This window comes from Anguilla rostrata, chromosome 1 (genome assembly GCF_018555375.3).
Source record: "Anguilla rostrata isolate EN2019 chromosome 1, ASM1855537v3, whole genome shotgun sequence".
Lineage (NCBI taxonomy): Eukaryota > Metazoa > Chordata > Actinopteri > Anguilliformes > Anguillidae > Anguilla > Anguilla rostrata.
In genome coordinates, this window is record NC_057933.1 from 5725549 (window position 1) to 5733066 (window position 7518).

General features: G+C 42.9%; 1 long non-coding RNA gene across 1 annotated transcript; it reads left to right on the forward strand.

Moving 5' to 3' along the window:
- The first annotated feature begins 2242 nt into the window (after nucleotides 1-2242).
- On the forward strand, nucleotides 2243-3918 carry LOC135241705 (uncharacterized). Its single transcript, XR_010326091.1, has 3 exons — nucleotides 2243-2349; nucleotides 2770-2912; nucleotides 3153-3918. It is a non-coding gene; the product is annotated as an uncharacterized LOC135241705 (long non-coding RNA).
- Nucleotides 3919-7518: the final 3600 nt, after the last annotated feature.

The following is a 7518-nucleotide window of genomic DNA, read 5'->3' on the forward strand; positions in this document are numbered from 1 at the left end:
CCTTTCCTGGTACCTTGTAAATATGTCCAGGAAACACTTTCATTTTTCCCCCCACAGGAAACTATTGTGTTTGTGACCACACATACCACCAGCACCCAGCAGTCCGCCACCATACCATCATGCACCCTGCTCCTGCTGATGGCTGAAGCTGAGTGAGTGTGATCTTGGTTAGTTCTTCACTGGGAGACCCCCAGGGAAAGATAAGTTGCTGCGGGAAGTGGTGTTGGTGGGCCGGCAGGGGGCAATCTTCCCTCTGGACAAATAAACCACAATGCCCCAGATGGGGACACTGTATTGTAGGAGATGGCATCTTTCTGATGCAATGTTAAACCGAGATCATGTCTCACTGGGGTCAATAAGGACCCAAAGACACCAATCACAAGGAGTAGGGGGTTCCCTGGTACAATTTAATTGGTTAAAAATGGTTCTCTCCCTCTCCACCTTAACTAATGCGCGGTGAGCGTTCTGGTGCAAAATGGCTGCCGTGCATCACCCAGTTGGGTGCTACACATTGGTGGTGGGTGAGGTGAGATCTCTCTCATTACTGTAAAAGCACTTTGGGCAGTGGAACAGTGCTATATAGCAATGGAACAGTTATATATAGATGCAATAATTCATACATACATCTTCAAGGCATTACACAATGTATCGTTTTTCAAAAATGTTTTAGCTGTCTTGGTTGATGAAAAAAGACTTCATACTTACAAAATAAAAAAATAAAAAATTTCCATCCAATGTGGGGCTGAACATGTCCTATTCCCATGCTAATTTGGAATGGCCAACTGTCTAGCCATGTTCATGCATGAACCCCTTTGCCAATTTTGGAGAGAATAGATATCTGTGGTTCCCCTCCGAAACAAGTTGTGTCCCCAGTCTGCTTCTTTAAACACCACAGAAACACTAGGCTCACATAGAAACACTAAACTCAAATAGAGCGGAGCTGGAGGAAGACTTTTCATATGTAGGCTTTGACATGCAGTCCACAGGCACCTGATCGACCAGCAGGGTCACTAGTGAGCGATGAAATGCGGACCCCTGACCGATCTAACCATCACGTACCCTGGGCAATGCAGTTGGCAATTGCGCTCTACCCTATGGAGCTACCAGTCGCAACGGGCGCTAACACTGTTCAGGTTCAATCTGAGACCGTGGGGCTCATCCGTGCACCACAGTGTGGCGCCTTAGCCGAATGAGCCACCCAGTAGCCTATGAAAGACAGATATTGAGTGTTTGTTTTGTTGAATGCTGGAACCACGTCATTGTCGAGAGCTTTTTTTTTCCTGCAGGGATGGTGTTCTCTTTTTGAATAGGTTGGAATAGACTCATCATTATCTCCCACCATATTATAGGAAAGTGAGAAAATTGCATTTGAAGAGTCAATGGATTTTTCTTTCATCTTTTGGGCCGATTTTCCCCTTCAAAAGTAAGACCAAAAAAGTTGAGGAAAGAAAAAATATATAATTTTAGTCCCGAGCATCAGTTATCATTTATAATCCAATTTAGATTCTTTGGACTGAATGTATTTGGTTTGTTTGCTATCATATTTCAATCTGGATCAATGGTTTTTAGGAGAATGAAAGAACACACTGTAAAATCAACCAGAAACTAACCAGTAGCCTCGAGCTCTTTGAAGCCTAATTTCCAGGTATTAAAACTTATGGAAGGATGAAACAGGAAAACACAATTTCTGTTAAGTTAAAGGCAGAGAAGATGGGAACATTATTAAATTAGATAATATTTCAATCCATTTCATAGCCTGGAGAAACGCATTAAAGGAACATGGGTTCTTATATTGTTTGAACTAGTATACTTCTAAAACAATAAATAAAATAAATAAATATATAAATGACTGCCAACTGAAACATATTTGAGAATGGTAAATGGACTGCATTCATATAGCGCTTTTATCCAAAGCGCTTTACAATTGATGCTTCTCATTCACCCATTCACACACCAACAGTGAAAGGCTGCCATGCAATCAGCTCGTTGGGAGCAATTAGGGGTTAGGTGTCTTTCTCAGGGACACTTTGACAAGCCCCGGGCAGGGGATCGAACCGGCAACCCTCCGACTGCCAGACAACCGCTCTTACCTCCTGAGCTATGTCGCCCCCTAGAAGAAGAGCAGAGAAGAGTACGGGTATACTCCACCAACTGGTGAAGAGAGCACACACACCTGGGCTGCGTTAACCAATCAGGCCAGGTGCTTAAAAGGTGTGTGGCGCTCCACGGTTTGGGGCCGAGACCGGGAGCTCACGTCGAGAGAGCGGCTGTTTTTGAGTTCGGTCTGTCCGAGCACGCAAGACGAAGAAAGAAACTATAGTCAGCTGAAAATTTGGCCAGCCACGAGCGGTGAGCTGAAAAGCGTTCGCTCTGTTTAACTTTCTTTTGCCTTTGTTATTGTTTTAGCTTGTTGTTTTAGTTCATTGTTTTTTTCCCCAGTACCTGTGAGGGGCAAGAGTGACGGTCTTTAATTTATTTCATTTTGTGTTGGTATGGGTGCTCTCTCTCTCTCTCTCTCTCTCTCTCCCTCTCTCTCTCTCTCTCTCTCTCTCTCTCTCAATGCGGCAACTAATGGTGCACTTCCGGAACTGCCGCATCTCCCTCTCAGGGGTGTCACACCGATGTGTGACACCGTGTTTTCATTTTTTGTGCAAACAAACAAAGGGGCACCTCTTTTTCGTACCTCACAGTTTAAATGACTGACACTTTGTCGCCAATCCCTCAAGCGGAGGGTGCGTGCTGGAGATTTGCCTGTTTCCAATTATTCAGGAGACGTGACAGGAAGGTAAGCCGTCTTGTACCCGTTTCCTGATAAACCCTCTCAGGCAGTGATATCAGCAAAGTCTGCTGATCCTGTGTGCTACCTCAATCCATCCAGGATTCGCCTCCCTGTCCCGAATTTTGATTAACAGGTGGGTTTTTTGATCCAGGATCAGGTCTTGCGCACACACTGGATAGGGCAAGGTATAATTGCTTCATTCGACTAGTCCGGTCTGGCCCGGCCCATTTTAGTTTGCATTGCATCGCATGACATCACTGCTCTTATCCAGAGTGGCTTGCATAGTTTTTTTTAATACTCTGTATATTTTATTTTTTAAAGGAGAGCAGACAGCATACCCTCATTTCATAGTTTTTTTTTTCCTGTTTTTCAGACAGGTATAAAACAGAGAGGCCAACAGGTTGAGAAGAGACCACAACACAAAGGGGGGTTTGATGCCTCAGTGGGGATGAATGCGCCCCCCCCAACCGCCCCCGCCCCCCCATTGCCCAGCAAAGGGAACCCCACACAGGGCTTGATAAGAACCAGCCACCTCACAGTTAGTGAAACAAATAGCTGGAATACATGGACGCAGTTCAAGTTAAGTAGCCTACCTTGTATCAGTACCCTACAAACCTTGTTGCGGCGCATGGAATATGGATGGAGAACGCTCAAATTCTGCCTTTTTTAATCTTTAGCGCTTCTTCCGTGTGCTTCTCCCTGGGGGAGGGTTAGCGGGGACTAGCGGAGAGGCTAATATCTCGCTGTCAGCACCTGGTAACCCAATGGCCGTGGGTGCTTGTTCATTATCGGTGAGGAGAGATGCGGCAGCAGCAGCAGCGGCAGCCTGAAGAAGTCTTCCTGCCCTACGCCCACCCTGTCTCTGGTAAGATGAGCTGAACGGCGTCCTGCTACTGCGCACTCCCACGCACAGTTACCTGAGGACGGTTCCGAGACTTGAGCCCGCAACCACCCATTAAATGTCAATTCTTCTTCGCTGCGTCGGCCCCAGCGAGACGTGGAGCTCTACGCTTAAAAGCACGGATCGTGTCCGTTGAAACAGAACTCTTAATCAGGTGAAATTGCGCTTGTCGCTGAGGATGGATACATTAAGCCTATCAGCATGCAGGGAGAATAAATTGATGTATCACAGGATGTGACATTTCTGGAGGTTTGCGCATCTCCGGGGAGGTCCCCTGCTGGACTTCATGTATACATCATGTCACTTTAAATGAAATCAGAAAGGGTTCTGTGGGCAGAAAAAAAACGTATTATTATTCAAGATGTTATTGTCATTCTGATCTTATTAAACTCTACATGCAACATGGTAATTGACAACACAATTACACAATACACAATACACAATAATTGATAACACAAAGGGCAAGTAAACATTAATTTAATCTTTACAAAAAAAGGTGAATTTATTTATTATGCTAGCATTATGCTAGCACGATCACAGTATACAATAACAAGGTGAGTAGTTTTACTCTGATAATGTTAAGAGTAAGTAAAAGAGTAAAATTAATTATTAAGGGGATAGTCCTATGTGCTTTATTAGGGTTTATTAACACAATTATTTCAGTTATCAGTGAATATTTTATTGTGTTATTCAAAAACATGATGCTAGTGTTTTTTTTCCGAATGACTTTGAGAATGAATTGTTTTAAACATAATCCGACGTCAGTTCCCTTTCCATCCTCACTCAAGCTCACTTGTTTGCGAATCGATAGCCAAAAAGAAGTGTATTGATGACATTTGCTTGAAACTTTACATTCCAATAGGATTGGTTCTACTGATTAAAACCAGCGAGCAAAGCAATAATGATACCTTCATAATTATACAACTATAAATACGCGTTGTTTATTTCGTTCTTTAATCACAGGGTCAGTAAAATACCTCTGGTCTAATAATACCTAATGATTCACATTCTCTGTGGAAACACAGAGGGCCATAACACTTCGTACTCAATTCAGATAATTACATATAATAGCATCCTGTCTCTGCAAGACAAACAAAAGGTAAGTGCGCTTAAAAGTCTTTAAACACTACTGCGAATTAATGACTTTATGGCCCAAGCCTGTCCCCATATTTTTGGTTGAAACCAGATGAGTTGCCCTTTGGTTAGATTTAGGTGACAGTGTGGTAACAATGAAGAGAGATTTTTTAAAATAATAATTACTTTAATTATCTGAAAAATGTACCTCAGTACTCTGTAAAGGAAAGGATACATATGCAGTTTAAAGCATAATTAGCTGGACACCATTTTGATTCCCAGTCTCTCTACAGCTAACGTCTGGACTCTGCATTCTCACCATTCAACTCCACTCAGCGCTGTGGATACAGCAGGTGTAATTATTAAAATTGTGAAACTAATTATTTCTTGCTTTTCTGTTTGAAAGGTTTGCTGGAATGGATTCCCCACAAGCTCACTCTCCTGCGCTGTGTAATGTCTTAACTTTCTTTTGTCTGCGCTCAGTCTGCGAGAGCTCTTGAAATTGGGTCACAATGAAGATTTATATTTGTCTTCCCTCAGCAAAACGCAAAGTTTTCTCCCCTTCTTTTCTGAGGAAAAATAATAAAAAAAATAAAGAAAATAACACAAGCGATGGAAGGAAAGGAGCACGTGTGATGTGCTCAAAAGTTGTCTGGCCAGCAAAGTTCAGGAAGAAGTATAAACGCCTGAAAAAAAATAAAAATAAACCCTCCTGTGAGTCTCCCTGTATGAAAAATGTGTAGGCCTATATATTACAGAGGCATACATTGAAAAAAGCAAGGCTTTCTTACTAACATCAGTTTTTAGCCATACCTCAACGTGCATTTTGATTGGTTTCAATGGAACATGCAGAGCATGTTAGGAATAATGAAGAATGGCTTTGGTGTGGAACGGTAATGTCTTGTGAGACATGGTCCTGCAGGTAATCTAGGTCCAGTGCTTTTCGTGGAGTGTAATGTGTCAGAGACTGAGGACGTCGGGAAGCAGGATTTTTCATGGTGCTCTAGGACGCCAGACCGCAGACGAATAACCAGGAAGAATAACCAGCCCAGCAAAATATCTGATTATAGCAATAATTACGAATATAAATAAAAACACGGCCATTTAATTGAAGGCACTTTTTGACCAATCAGGCGATGATGCAATTAAACGAGTTCAGCTATTTTTCCCCACGAAAGAAATTTAATAAAAAAAAAAAAATAAAAAAAAAAAGTTCTATCCAATGCTCTGTATGGGCATTTGATGAAGAGGAATAGCGGAATCTTTTACGCCCCCACCCCCCTTACTGCCCCACACATACACACACACACACACATTTTCCTGTGTCATGAGGTGTTCTTATCCGGACAGGAACACAAATGGGCTCAGAAATCTTCAGAGTGATAATTTTTTTTTCTCTCCATTCACCAGAATGGTGTCTGCCTTGCCTGTCTGGTCTTAGACAGGGCAGAAAAATGAGAAAAGGCCCCCCTGTGGAGGGGCTCGGTCCGATCAGCGTGTCGATGGGAGAGTCACTCAGGCCTGCCCCATCCTCAGACCTGGCAACAACAAAAAAAAAATATTTTAATTTTAATGTTCATCTTTATGATACAAGCGTCTTGGATGACAGAAACATGCTGCAGTGAAAAATAGTTATTTTTGCCGAATGTCCCTTTCCTGCCTCTCACCCAGTGCATGCTGGGATAGGCTCCAGCACCCCCAGCGACCCTGACAATGATGAGCGGGTATGGATAATGTCCTTTACAGTTTTGGTTTCAGCATATTAAGATATGGAGTGAAGTTCTTCAGATTAAGACCACCAGAGACCACCGACAGGAGACAATAACGTATAATGAGTCTTAGGCTGTGACATCTCAGCCGCTAATTATCATTCTTCTAATTCTGTGTCTGTGGGCCTTTTTTGGAGGGGTGGAGTAACGCCTACCGCCTTTTCGAGAGTCTAATTTCTCGGCAGATACAAGTGAAGATGGTGATAATGGCATTTTGACTGGGGCTGCCCCGTTGTACATTTTCGCAGCGGTATGTGACACGAATCACCCACCAAGCGACTGAAATCTCACCACGTAACCCTTAAAAACGGCGTGACAATGAGTGAAATTTAAATAATATGTCAGCTAGGAAAGTGAGTGATTAGCCAGGTATTTAAATTTTAATACAGCCAGCCAGGAAATTAAAATGCTAAAAGGAAGTCACTCAATGGGGTTTTGGGCCTTTTGTATGAAACTGGTGGGTCTTGCCCCCCCCCCCCCCCCCCCCAAGTCAGTTAATTTGCATCACATGTAAAATACTGGAATCTATCTGTAGTGCCCTTGGAAGATGTTTGCCAATTTGATCTGATATTTGCAATGTATTTTAATTCATTCATTAATTTTTGGATTTGGGTGGATGTTGTTCAGAGAGGCCAGTGTTTTTTTTCTGTGCCATTCTTGTGGGGCTAGCTGCAGTTTATCCTATGCAACTGTGTGATTTAGATAATTGGTTCACGTGATAGAAGCTGATAAAACGAGAACTACTTTAGAAAGTTCACGGAGAGTGAAGGTCTGGTTAAACTTTTAGTGAACTGTCTGGCGCCTATTGCTGTGCTGATTAAATGATATGTTGTCCAATCACGCTGCGTGATGGCGGGTTCGACAAGAGGTCAAGTAGGAACTAGTTAGGGGTTGCAGATGAAGACTCGAACGGAAGAGAGAACTGAAGAGAGAAGCAGGTGGTGCATGGTGCAGGAGAGATCGTAAAACTGTTTAGTGAAATTGAGTTGAATGCA